General features: G+C 40.6%; 1 non-coding gene across 1 annotated transcript; it reads right to left on the bottom strand.

Moving 5' to 3' along the window:
- Window positions 1–21,093: 21,093 nt before the first annotated feature.
- Window positions 21,094–21,167, bottom strand: TRNAG-UCC (transfer RNA glycine (anticodon UCC)). Its single transcript has one exon. It is a non-coding gene; the product is annotated as a tRNA-Gly (tRNA).
- Window positions 21,168–22,316: the final 1,149 nt, after the last annotated feature.

The following is a 22,316-nucleotide window of genomic DNA, read 5'->3' as shown; positions in this document are numbered from 1 at the left end:
GAAGAATTGATGCTTTTGAACTATGGTGTTGGAGAAGACTCTTGAGAGTCCCTTGGACTGCAAGGAGATCCAACCAGTCCATTCTGAAGGAGATCAGCCCTGGGTGTTCTTTGGAAGGAATGATGCTAAAGCTGAAACTCCAGTACTTTGGCCACCTCATGCAAAGAGTTGACTCATTGGAAAAGACTGTGATGCTGGGAGGGATTGGGGGCAGGAGGAAAAGAGGATGACAGAGGATGAGATGGCTGGATGGCATCACCGACTCTATGGACGTGAGTTTGAGTGAACTCCGGGAGTTGGTGATGGACAGGGAGGCCTGGCGTGCTGTGATTCATGGGGTTGCAAAGAGTCGGACACGACTGAGCGACTGAACTGACCTGAACTGAACAGATCAGGGGTTGCCAGGAGCTGGGGGGTGATGGAAGGAGCTGATTACAAACACACAGAAGAGAGTTTTGGGGTGATGAAATGTTCCACATCTTGATTGCGGTGGTAGCTATATTACTGTATTCATTTGTTAAAACTCGAAGAACTCAACACTCAAAAGGTGCATGTTGCTACATGTGTATTTCAACTTTTAGAAAATGTTGTTGAATTTTTTAATGCAGGTATTGAAGGGTTGAGGATGAAAGGCCAGAGGTTGGAATTTCTTGGGGGACTGTTGCCGTGTGATGCGTCTGATTCTCTTCTTGGGGATAAAGGGCATGCCTCCCCCTCATCTCAAGGCCAGTAGGAGGAGCTGCAAATCGATCACCCACTAAGAGTTCACTCTGGGACCTCTGCGGTTGGAAGGACACAGAGGCAGGAACCTTAACTCAGGCTTGAAAGCAAAGTAACGAGTCTGGCTGAAGCTGCCTGGGTAGCAGAGTGATCACTATGGCAGAGGAATCACCGCACTACGACAAAAGCTGAAAGCATGCAGTGCCGGATGCCTCTAGGAAGGGTGGGGCTGTTTTAAAAGGACACTGTGCACCGAACTTCCGACCCGGAGCAAGGAGACCTGAGCAGGAGCAGGTGGAGGGAAAACTCTCAGGTGCCCAGCTGAGGGGGAGGGGGCAGTTAATCTAAGACAGATACTACCCGGACAAAGGATTCCATTGTGGGGAATCCAGGACTGGCGGGGTACCTGGAGGACCCCATGGCAGCCCCTGAGAGACGTGCCAGCTCTAGTCATCCACCTGAGTGGTACCACTGTCAGATCAGACCTTTCATCCCTTCTCCATGATCCTGGAGGAGCCAAAGGAAATTTGGTGATGGGGGCAGAGGTCATAGGAAGGACTTGGAAGGGAGAGGCAGCCAGCAAAGTTGCTATGGATGTCTGGACTCTCCGGACCAGAGAATCATTTTCTAGAACTCAGTAAGAGGGAGATGAAATATAATGAAAGTCATTATTTTCTCTTTTAGATAAACATGAATTATTCACCAAAGACCTAAATTCTATTTTATTACAGCTTCCCATTTATCAAAGAGAAAAAACCTTTTTCTTTTTCCTTTTTCGTCTCCATCTCTGGAGGGCAAGTATGACCTCAGCTTGCTCAGTGCTACAACACTGAGTGGGATGGTCACCTTTAATCATGGAGGAGGTGAAGTGACCGTGGGCCAGAGTGCTAAGCAGGTTGGTTATGTACACATACTTCTTGCATCTGTTGTGAATGATAATGCCCGTTTACCTCTCCTGCCTCAAAGTCTGAATTGTTCTTACCAACAGAGCGAAAACTATGACTTTTTTGGATCATCTTAAAGTCAGCTGTTATACTCTTTTAAAAGGATGTTAGTGGTCTAATCCACTTACTTGCTGATTCTGAAGTCTGACCTTAATGTGAAAGGCCAGATGGTGAAGTTCTTTCTGAACCTGGTGGGAAGGGAGCGAAGGTGACATGCCATGGATTTGAACCCATGGCTTGATTGAGCTCCAGTGCAAGTCAATTTGGCTTGACAAAATGGAGCCTTGGCTCCATTTTCACCAAGGCTGTGTTTGTCCCTCACGATGCGGGTCTTCTAAAGTCGGTGTCACCCTTGGAGGTGAGTGGGGTACTGTTAATTGAGTTGAAGAAGGTGACTGCAACCGTGAGGGAGAGAGAGCCCTCAAGCGTCTGAGCTCACCCTACCGGGAGACTGAATAGTGTTTATCAATTCAAGGAGTGATGTCAGATTTAATTTTGCTGCCAAGGGCTTTGAAAACCTGTGATAAATTGTATCCCAGAACCTAAATCACTCTTGTTGCGACTGTCATCCCAGAGATCCGGTCCTTTGTGATCATCTTTCATGATACTGAATACAGCTGCACCCCACTCCCCATCCCCCAGTGAAGGATGACTGGCTTGGTCTATGTTGACATGAAGGTAATCTATGATTCTCTTAGTGTTAATTCATTTCCCCTGGGATTTAGCTTCAGATCTTGGATGGGGAAGGGAAGGAAGTACGAAACATCTCACCTCCGTGTATCCTGTGTCTGAGTGCATATCCTAAATGTCCATATTAATTTTAGTCCTCATTACTCAGCTGGTACAATAACTATTGAGTCATGTTTTTGTATCCCTGGATTAACGAAGACTCCTTTTTTTCAAATATTTATTTATTTGGCTGAGTTGGGTCTGAGTCGCATCATGAGGGATCTTTTCGTTGTGGTGCTTGGTCTCAGTGGTTATAGCTGGCGTGCAAGCTCTCTAGCTATTGTGCACAGGCTCGAGTCCGTGGGCTCAAAATTGTGGTGCATGGACTTAGTTGCTCCGTGGCACGTGGGATCTTAGTTTCCTGACCAGGGATCAAGTCCGCATTTCCTGCATTACAAGACAGATTCTAAACCACTGGGCCACCAAGGAAGTCCTCTAGGAGTCCTTTTTCCAAGTGTTCGAAAACCCCACGTGAGGTTCATATTACTGAAAAGACCAGACATTGAGGAAAGCCTCAGGCATGGCTAGATCCAAGGGTTTAAATCAAGGCTTCAAGACAGTCTTTAATTTCTCTTTCTTTTGTCTCATGCCTAAACCAATCACTGCATCCAGGAGTTTCAAATGTAAGGAATGAGCCAGTTGGAGTCATTTCCTCAGTTCTTGAACCCAGGACTAGGTAACTCAGCTCCAACCAAACCACAAGACCAAATGTGGAAGGGGTAGCGCTCCCAAGAGGAAACTGAGGATGTTGTCATTCAGGGAAAGAGATTGAATGTTTGGCAAAAAAACTACAGTTGTTAAGAGCAAATCTTGGCTTTGGCTTTTCTGAGCTCTGCAAGTCTGGGCAAGTTATTAAATGTTGCTGGACCCAGTTTCCTCCCTTTTTAAATTGGGAAAGTACTAGTTCATACCTCAGGGATGTCAAACAATTAAATGAAGTAATGTATGTGAACTGCTTAGTGCAAAAGTAGACAGTTAAATGTCGTTTGTTACAATAATGATAATAATCACATCCATTTTTATTATTAAATCTCCCTAATAGATAGTAAATTAATATCTGTATTTTAGGTATCTAGTATTAGTAAAATAGTAAATATACAACAAATTCTTGTGGAATAAGTGAATAAATACATTAAATAAAGTAAATACATCAATATACAAATTTGTAATGTATTTGTAATACAAATGTAATGTAATGTATTTATAATACAAATACATTAAATAAAGTAAATACATCAGTTAGGTTAATTTTATTTTAGGCTTATTAATTTACTGACTGAAATTAATTTTATTTTATTCTTTTGAAATGTGTCATACATATAGATGAGTGAATAAAACATGAAAGTACGTGCTAAAGAATAATAATGTGGTAAGATGCACATGAATAACAACCAGGTCAAGAAAGAAAATTGGTACCTTTCCCCATTGTGACTCCATCTCCACAGTGCTGCTAAGTCACTTAAGTTGTGTCCGACTCAGTGCGACTCCATAGACGGCAGCCCACCAGGCTCCCCTGTCCCTGGGATTCTCCAGGCAAGAACACGGGAGTGGGTTGCCATTTCCTTCTCCAATGCATCAAAGTGAAAAGTGAAAGTGAAGTCGCTCAGTTGTGTCCGACTCTTTGAGACCCCATGGACTGCAGCCCACCAGGCTCCTCCATCCATGGGATTTTCCAGTCAAGAGTACTGGAGTGGGGTGCCATGGCCTTCTCCGATCTCCACAATAGAGGTGGCCATTATCCCAGTGTTTTGTGACAATCAGCTACTTGTTTCATTTTATAGTGTTATCAGTTATGTGTCCATTCCAAAATAATACAGTATATACAATACAAATAATTATATATACAACTATAATTATATATACAAATAATAATATATACAATACAAATAGTTGTATATGTTTTAAACTTTATCAACATTAAATCATACTGTATGTATCAATTTCTCTTGGCATCTTTTCTTCAACACTGTATTTTGATATTCTTCTATGTCAACAAGAGTAACTGTAGTTTACTCCTTTTCAACACTATATAGTATTGTATGCAGTATCCAATACTATATAGTAATTTATAGTAGTCCATAGATAGATAGATAGATAGATAGATAGATAGTAAAGTCTGTAAAGTTCAAATATTTTATTTATGTGGGGGACTATTTGTTTTCTTATGAATTTGTAACATTATTTATATAACCTGGGTATTTGTCCTCTATCAGTCGTATGTGTTAAAAGTATTTATTCTCCTAATTCTGGCTTGTCTTTGTCTTTTGATTTACAGAAGTTCTTATAATAAAGACTAATGTGTCCATCTTTTTCCTTTTGTTTTGTGTTTTGTTGTGGGTCCTACATAAGAAATACTTCCTGTCTCTCCAGATATTTACACCTTTTCCTATTACCTTTGAATAACTTTATAATTTTCCCTTTCCTACTTAGCTGTTTATTCATCTGGAATTGATTTTTGTATATGTTGTGAGATGGGGGGCGAAACCAATCGTGCCAGCATCACTTATTGAAAACTTCAGTGTTTTCTTGTTGCTCTACGGTGGCATTTCTGTTATACATCATGCTCACAATTATGTAGGTCTTTTTGAAAAGGGGTTTCTCTGTATTTTTTTTTTCTGATCTGTTTTTTGAGCTCTGTGTCAATACTGTGATCTTCTAACTCAAATAGCTTTAGTCTTGATATCTGATATCTGGTAGGGAAAGTCACTCAAATTTATTTTCTTTTTAAAGTATCTAGCTTATTCTATATCATTTACATGTTCATATAAACTTACTTTGCTTTTTATTTTTAAGTTTGTTTTATTGAGGATTCCCCTGGTTGTCCAGTAGCTAAGAATTAGAATTCTAGGAATTCCAGTTCAGGAAGTATGGGCTCAAGCCCTGGTTGGGGAACTAAAATCTGTGCTCTGCACAGAGCAGCCAAAAAATTAAAAGTGTGTTTTATTGAATTTTACATACTTAGAGATGTACACACATCATAAGTGCAAAGTTCAATGAATGATCACAGAGTGAACAAATCTATGAAACTACCAACCTGGTCAAGAGATAATAGTGTGAAACAGATGAAACTGGTATTGCTGTAAGTAAAAAAAAAAAAAAAAGTTTAATATATGCCACAAAGCATTAGATTGATCTCTCACCACAAACAACTAGAAAAACAGAGAAAATACATTAACCATTTTCAGACATTGGATTACAAGTAGCATAGAATTATGATCTCTGAGAGAGATCAAAGAAATGAAGCAAGCACTTTGGTTGTCCCAGCTTACTGACTGAAGACAGTTTTCAGCTGAAAGTCAAGTCTGAGAAGCCCAAAGAGCTCAGCATTTTCAGTAAATTGAGGTGACAGATATTGAAGTTCAGGGAAGCCAAGGTACCTAGAATTTACAAAGCAGAGTACTAGGAGGAGGCAGAGAGAGAAAGAGAAATCTACAGGAATTTATAAAGCGTTCTTCACAATTATTTGGGTGAAAACTGATCATTGCATGATTGCATGTGTAGGGTGGCATTCCACAAGGCTGGAAAAAGAACCTCTGGAAAGCAATAGGCCAAACAGTTCCAGGAGTTCATACAGGGCTGAGAATAGTTTGTACTCCTGCCAGCCAGGGCGGTGATGCCTGTAATACACTGTGAAAGTTAATTTCATGTGTCAAATTGGATGGTATTTTTGGATGAGGTGAGCATTTAAGTCGGTAAACTCTGAGTAAAGCAGATTGCCCTCGATAATGTCAGTGGGCTTCATCCAATCCATTAAAGGCCTGAATAGACTAAAAAAGCTGACACACTGAACAAAAGCAAAATCTCCAGTAGACTGTCTTTGAACATGATCTGCACTATCAGCTCTCCTGGGTATCAGGATGCTGGCCTTTGGACTGGAACTGCACCATTCTCTCCTGAGTTTCCAGCCTGCCAACTCATACTGCATATTTTGGACTTATTTTCTGGAACTATGCATGCCAAAAGTCAATGGAATCGCATTGCTAAATTACTGATAGATTTTGGAAAAAAAAAAAAAAACCCTGCCAACCTAAAATTCTATTGCCAGGAGAAGTATCTTTCTAAAGAATAAAGACTTAAGTAAATGAAGAATAAATAGAAGCTTTATCAAAGATACCAAAGCTAAAATAAATCATTGCAGGTACATCTTTGCTACAAGAATTATATTAAAAGTTCTTTGGGGAAAAATAGTAGTTAAATATTACAGTCTATACAAAGAAATGCAAAGAGTGCCAGATGTGGTAAGTATATAGGAAAGTTTAACATAATTCCCCTCATTTTAAAATCTCTTTATAAGGTAACTGTTTAAAGCAAAAATGAACGTATTGTGGGATTTATATGTAGAAGTAAACGATATGGCAAAAATAGCATAGGATGGGAAGAGGGATAAGGAAATATATTAAGGCTTTTGCATTAAATGTGAATAGAATTAATCTTATTTGAAGTCAGAGTTCAGTTCAGTTCAATCACTCAGTTGTGTCTGACTCTTTGCGACCCCATGAATCACAGCACGCCAGGATTCCCTGTCCATCACCAACTCCCGGAGTTCACCCAAACTCATGTCCATTGAGTTGGTGATGCCATCCAGCCATCTCATCCTCTGTCGTCCCCTTTTCCTCCTGCCCCCAATCCCTCCCAGCATCAAGGTCTTTTCCAATGAGTCAACTCTTCGCATGAGGTGGCAAAAGTACTGGAGTTTCAGCTTCAACATCAGTCCTTCCAGTGAACACCCAGGGCTGATCTCCTTCAGAATGGACTGGTTGGATCTCCTTGCAGTCCAAGGGACTCTCAAGAAGTCTTCTCCAACACCACAATTCAAAAGCATCAATTCTTTGGCACTCAGCCTTCTTCACAGTCCAACTCTCACATCCATACAGGACCACAGGAAAAACCATAGCCTTGACTAGATGGACCTTTGTTGGCAAAGTAATATCTCTGCTTTTCAATATGCTATCTAGGTTGGTCATAAGTTTCCTTCCAAGGAGTAAGCGTCTTTTAATTTCATGGCTGCAGTCACCATCTGCAGTGATTTTGGAGCCCAGAAAAATAAAGTCTGACACTGTTTCCACTGTTTCCCCATCTCTTTCCCATGAAGTGATGGGACCAGATGCCATGATCTTAGTTTTCTGAATGCTGAGCTTTAAGCCAACTTTTTTCACTCTCCTTTTTCACTTTCATCAAGAGGCTTTTTAATTCGTCTTCACTTTCTGCCATAAGGGTGGTGTCATCAGCATATCTGAGGTTATTGATATTTCTCCCGGCAATCTTGATTCCAGCTTGTGCTTCTTCCAGCCCAGAGTTTCTCATGATGTACTCTGCATAGAAGTTAAATAAGCAGGGTGACAATATACAGCCTTGACGTACTCCTTTTCCTGTTTGGAACAAGTCTGTTGTTCCATGTCCAGTTCTGACTGTTGTTTCCTGACGTGCATATAGGTTTCTCAAGAGGCAGGTCAGGTGGTCTGGTATTCCCATCTCTTTCAGAATTTCCCACAGTTAATTGTGATCCACACAGTCAAAGGCTTTGGCATAGTCAATAAAGCAGAAATAGATGTTTTTCTGGAACTCTCTTGCTTTTTTGATGATCCAGTGGATGTTGGCAATTTGATCTCTGGCTCATCTGCTTTCCTAAAACCAGCTGAACATCTGGAAGTTCACAGTTCACTTATTGCTGAAGCCTGGCTTGGAGAATTTTGAGCATTACTAGCATGTGAGATGAGTGCAATTGTGCAGTAGTTTGAGCATTCTTTGGCATTGCCTTTCTTTGGGATTGGAATGAAAACTGACCTTTTCCAGTCCTGTGGCCACTGCTGAGTTTTCCAAATTTGCTGGCATATTGAGTGCAGCACTTTCACAGCATCATCTTTCAGAATTTGAAAGAGCTCCACTGGAATTCCATCACCTCCAGTAGCTTTGTTCGTAGTGATGCTTTCTAAGGCCCACTTGACTTCATATTCCACGAGTGTGTCTAAGTTAGAGTAGTAGAGAAGTCAGAGTAGTCTAAGTTAAATATGTATATCAAAAGTTCCAGATCAATCACTAAATACATAGATAGATAAATAAATAAATAGACATCTCACTAAAATGTCACTAAGATGGCAACGCTGCTGCTGCTAAGTCACTTCAGTCGTGTCCGACTCTGTGTGACCCCATAGACGGCAGCCCACCAGGCTCCGCCGTCCCTGGGATTCTCCAGGCAAGAACACTGGAGTGAGTTGCCATTTCCTTCTCCAATGCATGAAAATGAAAAGTGAAAGTGAAGTCGCTCAGTTGTGTCTGACTCTTAGTGACCCCATGGACTGCAGCCCACCAGGCTCCTCCATCCATGGGATTTTCCAGGCAAGAGTACTGGAGTGGGGTGCCATCTCATAGTGTAAATTAAAACTGAATCATTAAAAAATACTTAAGCAATTCAAAAGGAGATAAGAGCAAAAAATCAAAAGAACAACAATAAAGATGTATAAATAGAAGACAAATAGCAAGATGGTAGACTTAAACCCAACTACACTTATAATTATATTAAATGTAAATGGAGAATATTCTAATGAAAGACAAAGATTTTCAGATTGGAAAAAATAGAAGACCTAAAATGCTGTCTACAAGAAACTCTCTTATATTTAAAGATGTAAATAGGTTTAGAGTAAATTGATAAAAGAATAAATACCATGAAGATGTTAATATCTGATCAAGTAAACTTCAGAATATAAAATAACACCAGAAATTAATAGGGACATTTCATAATGATAAAGGACAATAAAATCAAGAGGACATAATAACCCTAGAAGGTATGTAAATAATAAAACAGCTTCAAAATAAATTAATAAAAAATTGATGGGGACTTCCCTGGTGGTTCAGTGGTTAATAATCTGCCTGCTAATGCAGGGGATACAAGTTCAAACCTGGTCAGGGAAGATTCTACACGTCACAGGGCAACTAAGTCCGTGTGCCACAACTATTGAGCTCACACCCTAGAGCCTGGGAGCAGCAACTATCAGGTCTGCGTGCCACAACAGCTGAAGGCCATGTGCCCTAAAGCCATGCTCTGCGACAAGAGAAACCCACACACTGCAGTTAGAGAGCAGCCCCCACGCACTGTAACTAGAGAAAGCCCATGTGCAGCAATGAAGACCCAGGGCAGCCAAAAACAAATAAATAAATAATAAAAATATATTAAAAAACTGATGAATTTATTTAAAAAACAGATAAATCTACAATTATAGTTGGAGAACTCAACATTTATCAGTAACTGAAGAAAAAATTGACTTAAAATCAGTAATGATGTAGAATTCAATCAACTTAATTGACAATATAAAACTACCCCAAAACAGCAGAATATATATATTTTTTCAAGTATACATGGAACATTCACCAAAAGTAGAACATATTGTGGGCTATAAAGCAAGTCTCAATAAATTTAAAAAATACTGAAGTCATGTGGTGGTTCAGCGGCTAAGTCATGTCCAACTCCTTGAAACCTCATGGACTGCAGCATGCCTGGCTTCCTCTCCTTCACTGTCTCCCAGAGTTTGCTTAAATTCGTGTCCACTGAGTCAGTGATGCCATCCAACCATTTCATCTTCTGTTGCACTCTTCTCCTCCTACCCTCAATCTTTCCAGCATCAGGGTCTCTTCCAATAAGTAGGTTTTCTGCATCAGGTGGCTAAAGTATTGGAGTTTTTCAGCTTCAGCATCAGTCCTTCCAATAAATATTCAGGGTTGATTTCCTTTAGGATTGACTGGTTTGATCTCCTTGCAGTCCAAGGGACTTTAAGAATCTTCTCCAGCACCAGAGTTCAAAAGCATCAATTCTTCAGTCTTCTTTATGGTCCAACTCTCACATCCATACATGACTCTGGAAAAACTACAGCTTTGACTATATAGACCTTTGTTGGCAAAGTCTTTGCTTTATGATACACTGTCTAGGTTGACCAAAAGCTAGGTTGTCATAGCTTTCCTTCCAAGGAGTAACTTTCACTGAAGTCATATACTATAGGTTTCATTTTTTTTTTTGCTATAATAAAATTAAACTAAAAATCAATAACAGATATCTAGAGAATCCCCAAATATTGTGTGATTAAACAATACCTTTATAAATAACCCATGGGTCAAAAGAGGAAATCTGAATAGAAATTAGAAAATATTTTGAAATAAATTAAATACAACATATGAAATTTTGTGGGAAGCAGCTAAGGGAGAGCTTAGAGGGAGATATATAGCCCTAAATGTTTATATTAGAAAAAGAAAGGTCTCAAAGCAACTACCTAAATTTCCACCTTAAAAAACTAGAAAAAAAAAGAGAAAATTAATTCCAATGTAAATAGGAGGAAGTAAATAATAAAGGTAAGATTGGAAGCTGCTAAAACAACATGAAAAACAACAGAAAAAAATCAGTGAAATCAAAAGCTGCTTCTTTGAGAAGATCAATAAAATTGGTAAACTAGACAGACTAATTAAGAAAAAAGAGAAAGAAGACATAAATTATTATATCGGAAATAAAAGAGTATCAGGAGTATATTTTATAGACATTAAAGTATAATAAAGGAATATTATGCCAATTAAAGTATTTATATGAAACGGACAAATTCCTTAAAAGATGAGAAGAAAGCATAATCAGGAAAAAATAGATAACCTGGATAGCTCTAAGTCAATTAAAGAAATGTTCACTTAAAATCTATCAGGCCTGGATAACTTCACTAATGAACTCTAACAAATTACGGAGGAAATAATACGGATTATATACAATCTCTTTCAGAAAATAGAAGATCAGAGAATCCCTTTCAAATCATTTTATGATATAATTACCATACTATCAAAACCAGACGAAAACATTACAAAAGAATAAAACTACAGACCAGTATTCCTCATGAACATAGAAACAAAAAAATTTAAGAAAGATTTAGAAACTGAATGCAGAAATATGTGAAAAGGATAATGCATCAGATGAAGTGGGATTTATCCTGAGAATATAAGATTAGTCTAATTTTCAAAACTCAATATAAGTCATTTTAACACAGTAAAAAAGAGACACAACTGGCTCTGTGGCTTGGTTGGCTAAAGTGCCTGTCTCATAAACAGGAAATCCTGGGTTCGAATCCTGCTGGGTTTTTCTCTCTCAAAACCGAGTCCTTTGTTTTTAGGGCTTCTCGGTGCTAGCGGTACCAAATACAGGTGGCATAAGTGGTGCCGATTCAATCCCTGAGTCAGGAAGATCCCTTAGAGGAGGAAATGGCAACCCACTCCAGTATACTTGTTTGGAAAATCACCAAGGGAGCCTCGTGGGCAATAGTCCATGGGGTCGCAAAGAGTGGGACATGACTGAAGCCACTTAGCATGCAAAAAAGAAAAGTCATATGATCATCTAAATAGAAAAAACACTTCACAAAACCCAACATTCATTCATGATAAAAAAAATTCTCAGCAAACTTAGAATAAAAAAGAATTCCCTTGACCTGATGAAAGGAGTCTTCAAAATAAACTACAGCTAGTATTACGCTTGATGGTGAGATAGATGTTGAATGCCTTTCTCCTAAGATTGGAAACGAGGCAAGTATATCTGCTCTTACCAATTCTTTTTAACATTTTAATGGAGGCAAGAGAATAGGAAAGAGAAAAAGTCATGCAGATTGTAAAAGAAGAAATAAAACTTTCTTTTTTCACTGTTAACATGATTATCTATGTAGAAAATCTTAAGCAGTTTATGAAAAAGCCACCAGAACTAATATATGAGTTCAGTTAAGGTCATATAATACAAATTAAAAATACAAAAATTAATTGTATTTCTATATTTTTAGCAACAAAAAATTGAAAAAAATTTCAAATTCTGGCAGGATTTTGATTGGGACTAAATTGATTCTACAGATCACTTTAAAGAGAATTGGCATCTTTACAAATGTGTCTTCCAAAATGTGAAACAACCCTCTACATATGTAGATCTTCTTTAATATTCATCAATAATGTTTTATAGCTTTTGTGTAGAATTCTTGCATGTCAAATGAAGATTCATTTCTAGATTTTTATGTTTTCTAATGCTATTTTAAATATTATCTTTAAATTTTTCATTTTAATTTGTTTACAGCTAGATTATAGAAATTCAATTGACTTTTGCAATATTTACCTTGTATCTATTTGTTGTTCAGTCGCTCAGTCATGTCCAACTCTTTGTGACCCCAGGGACTCCAGCATACCAGGCTTCCCTCTCCTTCACTATCTCCTGGAGTTTGCTCAAACTCATGTCCATTGAGTGGGTGATGCCATCCAACCATCTCAACCTCTGGTCCCCTTTTCTTCCTGCCTTCAATCTTTCCCAGCATCAGGGTCTTTTCCAATGAGTCAGCTCTTCAAATTAGGTGGCCAAAGGATTGGAACCCCAGCTTCAGCATCAGTCCTCCCAAAGAATATTCAGGGTTGATTTCCTTTAGGATGTACTGGTTGGATCTCCTTGCTGTCCAAGGGACTCTCAAGAGTCTTCTCCAGCACCACAATTCAAAAGCATCAATTCTTTGGCATTCAGCCTTCTTTATGATCCAACTCTCACATCTGTACATGTGTACTGGAAAAACCACAAATTTAATTTGATAATTTTACTCTTCCAAAAAATATAAAAATCTTACAACTTTCATTTATATCTTCCTGACTTAGATGCTATTAGCGCTGTGCATTTTAATCTATCAACTTTTCTTTTGAAACCCCATACATTTATTGTTGCTTTATACACTCAGTATTGCTTTATGCACTCAATATTGCTCATTGAGTGCCAATACACTCAATGGCTAGATGGCATCATTGATGCAATGGACATGAACTTGGGCAAACTTCAGGAGATGGTGAGGGACAAGGAGGGCTGGCGTGCTGCAGTCCAGGGGGTTGCAAAGAGTTGGACATGACTGGATGACTGAACAACAATAAGAGCAACACTCAATATTTTTCACTTTTTGTGTGCTTTATTGCCTCTTGCTCCTCCTCACACCTTCCATTGGGGTTAATTTTTCTTCTGCCTGAGTGAAGTCTTGTTGGTACCAAATTATTTCAGTTTTTGTTTGTCTGAAAATGACTTTTTCCCTTTAATTACTGATCTAGAATTGAAAATAATTGTTTTTCTTTCAGCACATTGAAGATAGCATCTGTTGTCTTTTGATTGCTATTGCTGAGTTATAAGTTATCTGCCACCCCTTTAAAACTAATCTGTCTTTTCTCTCTCATTGCTCTAGAGATAGTCTTTTTGTCTTCCGGATTCTGCAGTTTCACTGTGGTGGATTCATACATATGACCTGCTTGGGATTCCTCAGATTTCTAGACTCTGTGGATTGATGTATTTCATCAGTCCTGAAAAATTTCAGCCCTAATGTCTTCAGATATCGCCTCTGCCCAACCTTCTTTCTCTTTTCCTTTTGGGACTTTAATTAGATGTTTAAAATTCTTGATTTATCCTCCATGTCTTTTTTCCTCTTTCGTAGTTTTGTCTTTGTATGCTGTATTATGGGAATGTTTATTTTCAAGTCATCTATATTGTGTACTCATTCTTGTCACATGTGATTATTCTAGTAAATCTGTCCGTGGCATTCTCTTTTCCAAAGAAGTTCTTTTGGTTCTTTCTCAAAATTGCTTGATCATTTTTTCATAGTTTCTTTTTCTTGTATATATTTTCACATGCATATTTTGTTTTCATTAAGATTCCCTGGTGGCTCAGATGGTAAAGAGTCTGCCTGCAGTGCGGGAGACCGGGGTTTGATCCCTGGGTCAGGAAGATGCCCTGGAGAAGGAAAGGGCAACCCATCCCATTATTCTTGCCTGGAAAAGCCTATGGCTGGAGGAGCCTGGCGGGCTACAGTCTGTATTACAGCATGTATTTTCATGTGTGTATTTTGTTTTTATTAAACATATTAAATACACATGGTTATTTTATAGGCTTCACCTTATCATTCCGGGATCTAAAGCTTTTGCAGGTCTCTTCTGCCGAATGCTGCTTCTCGCTCTTAGTTCTTTAGTGCCTTTTTCCACTGCATTTCTCCCTTCCTTGTGTCTTCCCTTCGGTCCTTCCTTTCTTCCTGTCTCCCTCCCTCACTCCCTCCCACTTAGTTACCCCACGCTTTTCTATTATGTAGTCATTTGTTTACGATCTGTCCTTTTGTGTGTGTTTGTATTTTAACTTTAATCTGATCACTGTCCTTGACATTTTATATGTGGGAATGCTTTGCTTTTTATATGTGGGATAAATTTGGCTTTCTCTAAAGAGGATTCACTTTTGCTCAGCCAGGTGCTGGAGGCATTACTAGTTCCTGGGATGATTGTAGTTATATCCTCCACTTGGGGTATTCAGACCACCCAGATAGTGTGGATTTTTTGCTGTAAACTGTGTCATGGGCAACTTGAGGTTTGAATGTTTTATAGAGATTCCTGGCACATGTGTCTACACACACACACACCCCCACATCCCTTATCCTCTCCAGTGCGAAGTTCGAGACATATTTTCCTTGTAATCTCAAGGAGAGTGTAGAACATGTTTCTAAATTCACTCTTACACTCAAGGCATAGCCTTTCACATGTCCCATTTTAATGCTGGAAAATCTCTTCTTGGATTCCCCATCTTTGGCAGACCTGGCGCTTTGACTGCTTTTTCAAAGTCTAATGAAGCCTTGAGTAACAAAGTTCAAGTTCACCAGGTTCAGCAAATGTCCTTGGAGTGCTGGGCTCTGCTTACACCTTGTTACTCCACTTCACTAGATCCTTGACTAAGAATTCTTAAATTTTCTACTCATTCATTGATGTTCTTAAGAAAATCCAGAATTTTCAGTTGTTTTCTGTAAGTATATTGATTTACTTGCTGTGTTTCCAGGAATGGAAATCAGTTTCATAAGAAAAAAGAAAACACTTGTATTTTATAACTCAATAGTCTTCATTTAAATATGCAGATATATAGTATCTACTGAAAATCCACTGCAGTTTTATAGATTAATCATACTGTATATTTGAAAAGTGCTTTTAACTTTTCAAATTGCTTTCACATGTATCTGTGGTTCTCAAGGAGGGTAGTACTGCCCTTTAGGGGAGTTTAAAAAATCTGAAGGAGTTGTTTGGGTCATCGTCATGAATGGGGCCATTGTCAATGTTTAGTGGGATCCAGGGATGCTAGACTCCTACAATGCACAGGACAGTCCTTCCCAAAGGATCATTGTCTTGTGTCTCATATGACTGGAATTTTCCCCCTGTTCATTGAGAGACTGAATGTCTGATGACATTTCAAGTAGGAGGTGTGCTTTTTCTCACATTTTCTTTTATCTTATCCTGTGTCATAACACAGGAAATTGTTTTAATATTATACTTCTCAATGAGGCCCAGCTCATTTGTAAGAATATTTTTCCTTTTCATTTTCTCCACTTTGATAATCTTTAATTTGTCTTGGCACATTATTCTTACTTCAATTAACATTATATTCCTAAAAAAAAAAAGAGTATATTCCTGTTTCTTATCATATGCAAACAAATCCAGTTTTTATCACTTATCCTAACATTATTTAATAGTGGGGCACATCTCTGCTGCTTGTTTTTTAAGTTCTAAATCCAAACTAATATGTTCATCGTAACTCCATGCTATCATCTGACTCCTTCTTGTGCTCTTTAGTGAAATTATGTCAGGGCATTTACAGATTGAACTAGATTTACAAACTGAACCAGAAAGTTACTTAAAATTACTTAATAACCACACGTAGCAGGAGAGCAACCATAGATGCTATTAACTGAATGTATTTGGCTGTGTTCCAATAAAACTTTTTTTACAAACCAGGGGGTGGGCAGGAGATGCTCTGGGGCTACAGTTTACCCACTCCTGCCCTATACAAAGGTGTCTTTCAAAGCACTCCAGGCAGATGCACAGACAATCAGAAAAATCATGCTTAATTATAACTCTCTCCTTCATACTTTTATGTATTTCCCAAATTCTCTAATAAGTATTGTTATTTTATCTATATGTGCATTTAATTTATTTCACAACTCCTTTTATTTAGTTTTGGAAGGAGGAGCTTCCATAACACACGTGTGATGCTTCCAGATTGAAAAGACACAAAGGCTGTATTGTGAAAATTCTCCAGCCTTCCTCTACTCCAAACTATCTGCGTCCCTCCCTGAAAGTAGCCAGTGCTATCTGGTCCTTTGTGTTCTCCCAGAGATGTGTTATCATGTGCAGCTAAATGAGCAGAGCCAAAGTGGTACCCAACTCCAAAGGATGCCATTTATATTAAGCTCCTGGGATGCCACTGACATGGAGCACAATGGAGTAATACCCCCTGGAGTCTTGCAATGCAGTGGCCTGATCAAAGATGTTTATTGTGTATGCTGTGCTATGCTAAGTCACTTCAGTCGTGTCCGACTCTGTGTGACCCCATAGATGGTAGCCTACCAGGCTCCCCCATCCCTGGGATTCTCCAGGCAAGAACACTGGAGTGGGTTGCCATTTCCTTCTCCAATGCATGAAAGTGAAAAGTGAAAGTGAAGTCGCCTAGTCATGTCCAACTCTTAGCGACCCCATGGACTGCAGCCTACCAGGCTCCTCCATCCATGGGATTTTCCAGGCAAGAGTACTGGAGTGGGGTGCCATTGCCTTTTCCTTGTTGTGTATATGTGTGTGTAAATACATGCCTACAAATATACATAGGTATGTATGTCTAATTGTATACTTACAACAAATATTTAGGTATATATGTGCAAGCATATTTTCTTCTGTGCAGCATGCTATTCGCTTCAGTCATGTCCTGTTCTATTTGGCCCCATAGATTGTAGCCCTCCAGGCTCACAGTCCATGGGATTCTCCAGGCAAGAATTCTGGAGTAGTTTGCCATTTCCTTCTTCAGCGTATCTTCCTGACCCAGGGATCAAACCTGTGTCTCCTGCCTTGCAGGTGGATTCTTTACTACTGAGCCACTGGGGAAGCCCATTTCTTCTACTGCCCTCCTTTTAAAACCAGGAATAGTGTATTGTGCACACATTGCTCTGTACCTGGACTTTTGGACTTTTCCCCCCATTTGATAATATGTCTGGATACTTTTTCCACATTAGTTTATAAAACTTCATTCTTTTTGATAGTGTTGGTGATGATGGTGGTGGTGGTGGTAATGGTGGTGGTGGTGGTGGTGGTGGTGGTGATGGTGGTGGTGGCGGTGATGGTGATGGTGGTGATGGCGGTGGTGGTGGTGGTGGTGGTGGTGGTGGTGGTGGTGGTTGTGGTGGTGGTGGTTGTGGTGGTGGTGGTTGTGGTGATGGTGATGGTGGTTGTGGTGGTGGTGATGATGGTGATGATGATGGCAGTGGTGGTGGTGATGATGGTGGTGGTGGTGGTGCTGGTGCTGGTGGTGGCGGTGGTGGCAGTGGTGGTGGTGGTGGTGGCGATGGTGGCGGTGGTGGCAGTGGTGGTGGTGGTTGTGGTGGTGGTGGTTGTGGTGATGGTGATGGTGGTGATGGTGGTGGTGATGCTGATGGTGGTGGTGATGATGGTGGTGGTGGTGGTGATGATGGTGGTGGTGGTGATGATGGTGGTGGTGGTGGTGATGGTGGTGGTGATGATGGTGGTGGTGGTGGTAATGATGATGGTGGTGGTGGTGATGGTGACGGTGGTGGTGGTGATGGTGATGGTGGTGGTGGTGGTGTTGATGGTGGCAATGATGATAGTGGTGGTGTTGGTGGTGGTGACGATGGTGGTGGTGACGATGGTGGTGGTGGTGGTGATGATGGTGGTGATGGTGGTAGTGATGGTGGTGGTGATGGTGGTGGTGGTGGTCGTGATGGTGGTAGTGATGGTGGTGGTGGTGATGGTGGTGGTGGTGATGATGGTGGTGGTGGTGGTGATGGTGGTAGTGATGGTGGTGGTGGTGGTGGTGGTGGTGGTGATGATGGTGGTGGTGGTGATGGTGGTGATGGTGATGGTGGTGGTGATGGTGGTGGTGGTGGTGATGATGGTGGTGGTGGTGATGGTGGTGATGGTGATGGTGGTGATGATGGTGGTGGTGGTGATGATGGTGGTGGTGGTGATGGTGGTGATGGTGGTAGTGATGGTGGTGGTGATGGTGGTGGTGGTGGTGGTGATGATGGTGGTGGTCGTGATGGTGGTAGTGATGGTGGTGATGGTGATGGTGATGGTGGTGATGATGGTGGTGGTGATGGTGGTGGTGGTGGTGGTGGTGGTGGTGGTGGTGGTGGTGGTGGTGGTGGTGGTGGTGATGGTGGTGATGATGGTGGTGGTGATGGTGATGGTGGTAGTGATGGTGGTGGTGGTGATGGTGATGGTGGTGATGATGGTGGTGGTGGTGGTGATGGTGGTAGTGATGGTGGTGGTGGTGATGATGGTGGTGATGAGGGTGATGGTGGTGATGGTGTGGTAGTCACTGATTGAATCTGTTGTGTGCACCAGACATTGTTTTAAGCACTTTCTCAGGTACTAATTCTCACAGTGCTCAAAACAGCCCCATGGAATAGGCACAGGAAGGCTAAAGGACTGACTCCAAGTCACAGCCAGTACATGCTCGCCCTCTGAGGTTAAAAAAGAATTCTCCCCTGGTCCCTTCTAGTAGCTGTGTGGTACTGTGGTCACAGTTGAGACTTCTCTGATCAGAAGTCTTCCTGCTGTAAGTACGAGGTAAGGATCCAACTGCATTTTCCCCCTGATGGCTCCAGTTAGTCTCAGCCCTATTTCCCCGCTGTTTCCAGATGCCATCTTTCCCACACACCAAAGCCTTGAATGATGTCAGTCTATTTCTGGATTTTCTATGTGTTTGTCTGTGTAACCAAGCTCCAGCACCACACTTCTAATTTCTGAGGTTTTGTAACTGGTGTTAATATCTGGTAGGGTTTCATCTTGTCATTACTCTCCTTTCTCAGAACTACCCTACAAACTCCTGACTTGCTTATTTCTTCACAGTAATTTTAAAAATTGTGGTAAATTATACACTGCATAAAAATTACTGTTTAATCTTTTTGAAGTGTACCATTCAGTGATACCAGGTGCATTCACATTATTGTGCTACCATCACCAATATCCATTTCCAGAACTTTAAAACAGTTTTATCGGAATATAGTTGATGGGCTTCCTTGGTGGCTCAGCTGGTAAAGAATCTGCCTGCAATGTGGGAGACCTGGGTTCGATCTCCGGGCTTGGGAAGATCCCCTGGAGAAGGGAAAGGCTACCCACGCCAGTATTCTTACCTGGAGAATTCCATGGACTGTATAGTCCTTGGGGTCACAAAGAGTCAGACACAACTGAGTGACTTTCACTTTTTATAGTTGATTTACAATGTTATGTTAGTTTCAGGTGTAGAGCAAAGTGATTTAGTTATACATACACATATATATTCTTTTTTTAGATTCTTTTTCAGTTCAGGTTATTACAAGATATTGAGTATAGTTCCCTGTGCTATACACGAGGTCCTTGCTAGTTATCTGTTTTATATATGTACTAGTGTGTATATTTTGCTCCAAAACTCCTAATTTATCCCTCTCCCCTTTCCTCTTTGGTAACTATGTTTGTTTTCCGTGTCTGTGAGTCTATTTCTGTTCTGTAAATAAGTTCATTTGTATCATTTTTTATTTTTTAAAATTATTTGCATGTGTGTTTGGCCACACTGAGTGGTTTCAGTTCAGTTCAGTTCAGTCGCTCAGTCATGTCCGACTCTTTGCGACCCCATGAATCACAGCACGCCAGGCCTCCCTGTCCATCACCAACTCCCGGAGTTCACCCAGACTCACGTCCATCGAGTCAGTGATGCCATCCAGCCATCTCATCCTCTGTCGTCCCCTTCTCCTCCTGCCCCCAACCCCTCCCAGCATCAGAGTCTTTTCCAGTGAGTCAACTCTTCACATGAGGTGGCCAAAGTACTGGAGTTTCAGCTTCAGCATCATTCCTTCCAAAGAACACCCAGGACTGATCTCCTTTAGGATGGACTGGTTGGATCTCCTTGCAGTCCAAGGGACTCTCAAGAGTCTTCTCCAACACCACAGTTCAAAAGCATCAATTCTTAGGCACTCAGGTTTCTTCACAGTCCAACTCTCACATCCATACATGACCACTGGAAAAACCATAGCCTTGACTAGATGGACCTTTGTTGGCAAAGTAATATCTCTGCTTTTCAATATGCTATCTAGGTTGGTCATAAGTTTCCTTCCAAGGAGTAAGCGTCTTTTAATTTCATGGCTGCAGTGACCATCTGCAGTGATTTTGGAGCCCTGAAAAATAAAGTCTGACACTGTTTCCATTGTTTCCCCATCTCTTTCCTGTGAAGTGATGGGACCAGATGCCATGATCTTCGTTTTCTGAATGTTGAGCTTTAAGCCAACTTTTTCACTCTCCTCTTTCACTTTCATCAAGAGGCTTTTTAGTTCCTCTTCACTTTCTGCCATAAGGGTGGTGTCATCTGCATATCTGAGGTTATTGATATTTCTCCCAACAATCTTGATTCCAGCTTGTGCTTCTTCCAGCCCAGCATTTCTCATGATGTACTCTGCATAGAAGTTAAATAAGCAGGGTGACAATATACAGCCTTGATGTACTCCTTTTCCTATTTGGAACTAGTCTGTTGTTCCATGTCCAGTTCTAACTGTTGCTTCCTGACCTGCATATAGGTTTCTCAAGAGGCAGGTCAGGTGGTCTGGTATTCCCATCTCTTTCAGAATTTTCCACAGTTTATTGTGATCCACATAGTCTGTGAGTGGTTTACAGGATCTTATTTCCTGGATCAGGAATCGAACCCACATCCCCTGCAGTGGAAGTGCAGAGTCCTAACCACTGGACCACCAGGGAATTCCCCTGTATCATTTTTTTTAGATTCCACATTTAGATGATATCACATGATGGGGCTTCCCAATTGATGCTAGTCATAAAGAATCCGCCTGCCAATGCAGGAGATGCAAGAGATGTGGATCGGGAAGATCCCCTGGAGGAGGAAGTGGCATTCCACTCCAGTAATTTTGCCTGGAAAATTCCACAGGCAGAGAAGCCTGGTGGGACACAGTCCGTGGAGCCACAAAGAGTCAGACACGACTGAGCAACTGAGTGCACGTGTGTGCGCATGTGCGCGCGCACACACACACACACACACACAATCTGACTTCCTTCACTAAACATGATAATCCCTAGGTCCATCCACGTTGCTGCAAGTGGCACCCTTTCTTTCTTTTTTGTGGCTGGATAATATTCCATTGTATAAATGCCACAACTTTATCCATTCATCCGGAACTTATTTTCAATCATCTCCAACTGAAACTCTGTACCCATTAAACTGTAACTCCTGTTCCCACCTCCCCCCAGACCGTAGAAACCACTGTTTTACTTTTTCTATGAATTGACTATTCTAAGCATCTCCCAGAAATGGAATCATATCGTATATGTCCTTTTGTGTCTGGCTTACTTCATTTAGTATAATGTTTTCAAGGTTCATCTACATTGTAGCATGGATTACGTTTTCATTCCTCATTATAAGTGAACAGTTTTCTATTGCATGTATGGACCATATTTAGTTTATCCACTCAACCCAGTGTATGAATGGACACTGGGTTGCTTCCACCTTTCGGTGATCGTAAATAACGTTGCTATGAACACGAGTGTAGCCAACATTAATTTCAAAATCAGTTTCTCCAAGTCCAAATACAAAAGTGTTTTTACTGCTTTTATAATTACCCTCTTCTCCCCCATACACATACCTCCCAATGGTCATTTATTATTTTGTTCAAATCACAGCACACTCTGGGCACCTTTTCGGACTCATCTTTCCCCACGGCATTGCCACCTGCGGGCTTGCTGCACAGCATGCATTACCTTTCTTCCAGTAAAGCTGTCTCCTGTCTTCTACTTGGAACACCATGTTTCCTTTGCTCTCTGCCCAGGACTCCAGCTACTGGCTTCAGGGATTGGTTACTGGATTTGGGGGTAGTAAATTGTTCTTCCTGCACT

The sequence above is a fragment of the Bos mutus genome, chromosome 19 (genome assembly GCF_027580195.1).
Source record: "Bos mutus isolate GX-2022 chromosome 19, NWIPB_WYAK_1.1, whole genome shotgun sequence".
Classification (NCBI taxonomy): Eukaryota; Metazoa; Chordata; class Mammalia; order Artiodactyla; family Bovidae; genus Bos; species Bos mutus.
Note: the sequence above shows the minus strand (reverse complement) of the source record. Positions and strands in the feature narration are given on the sequence as shown.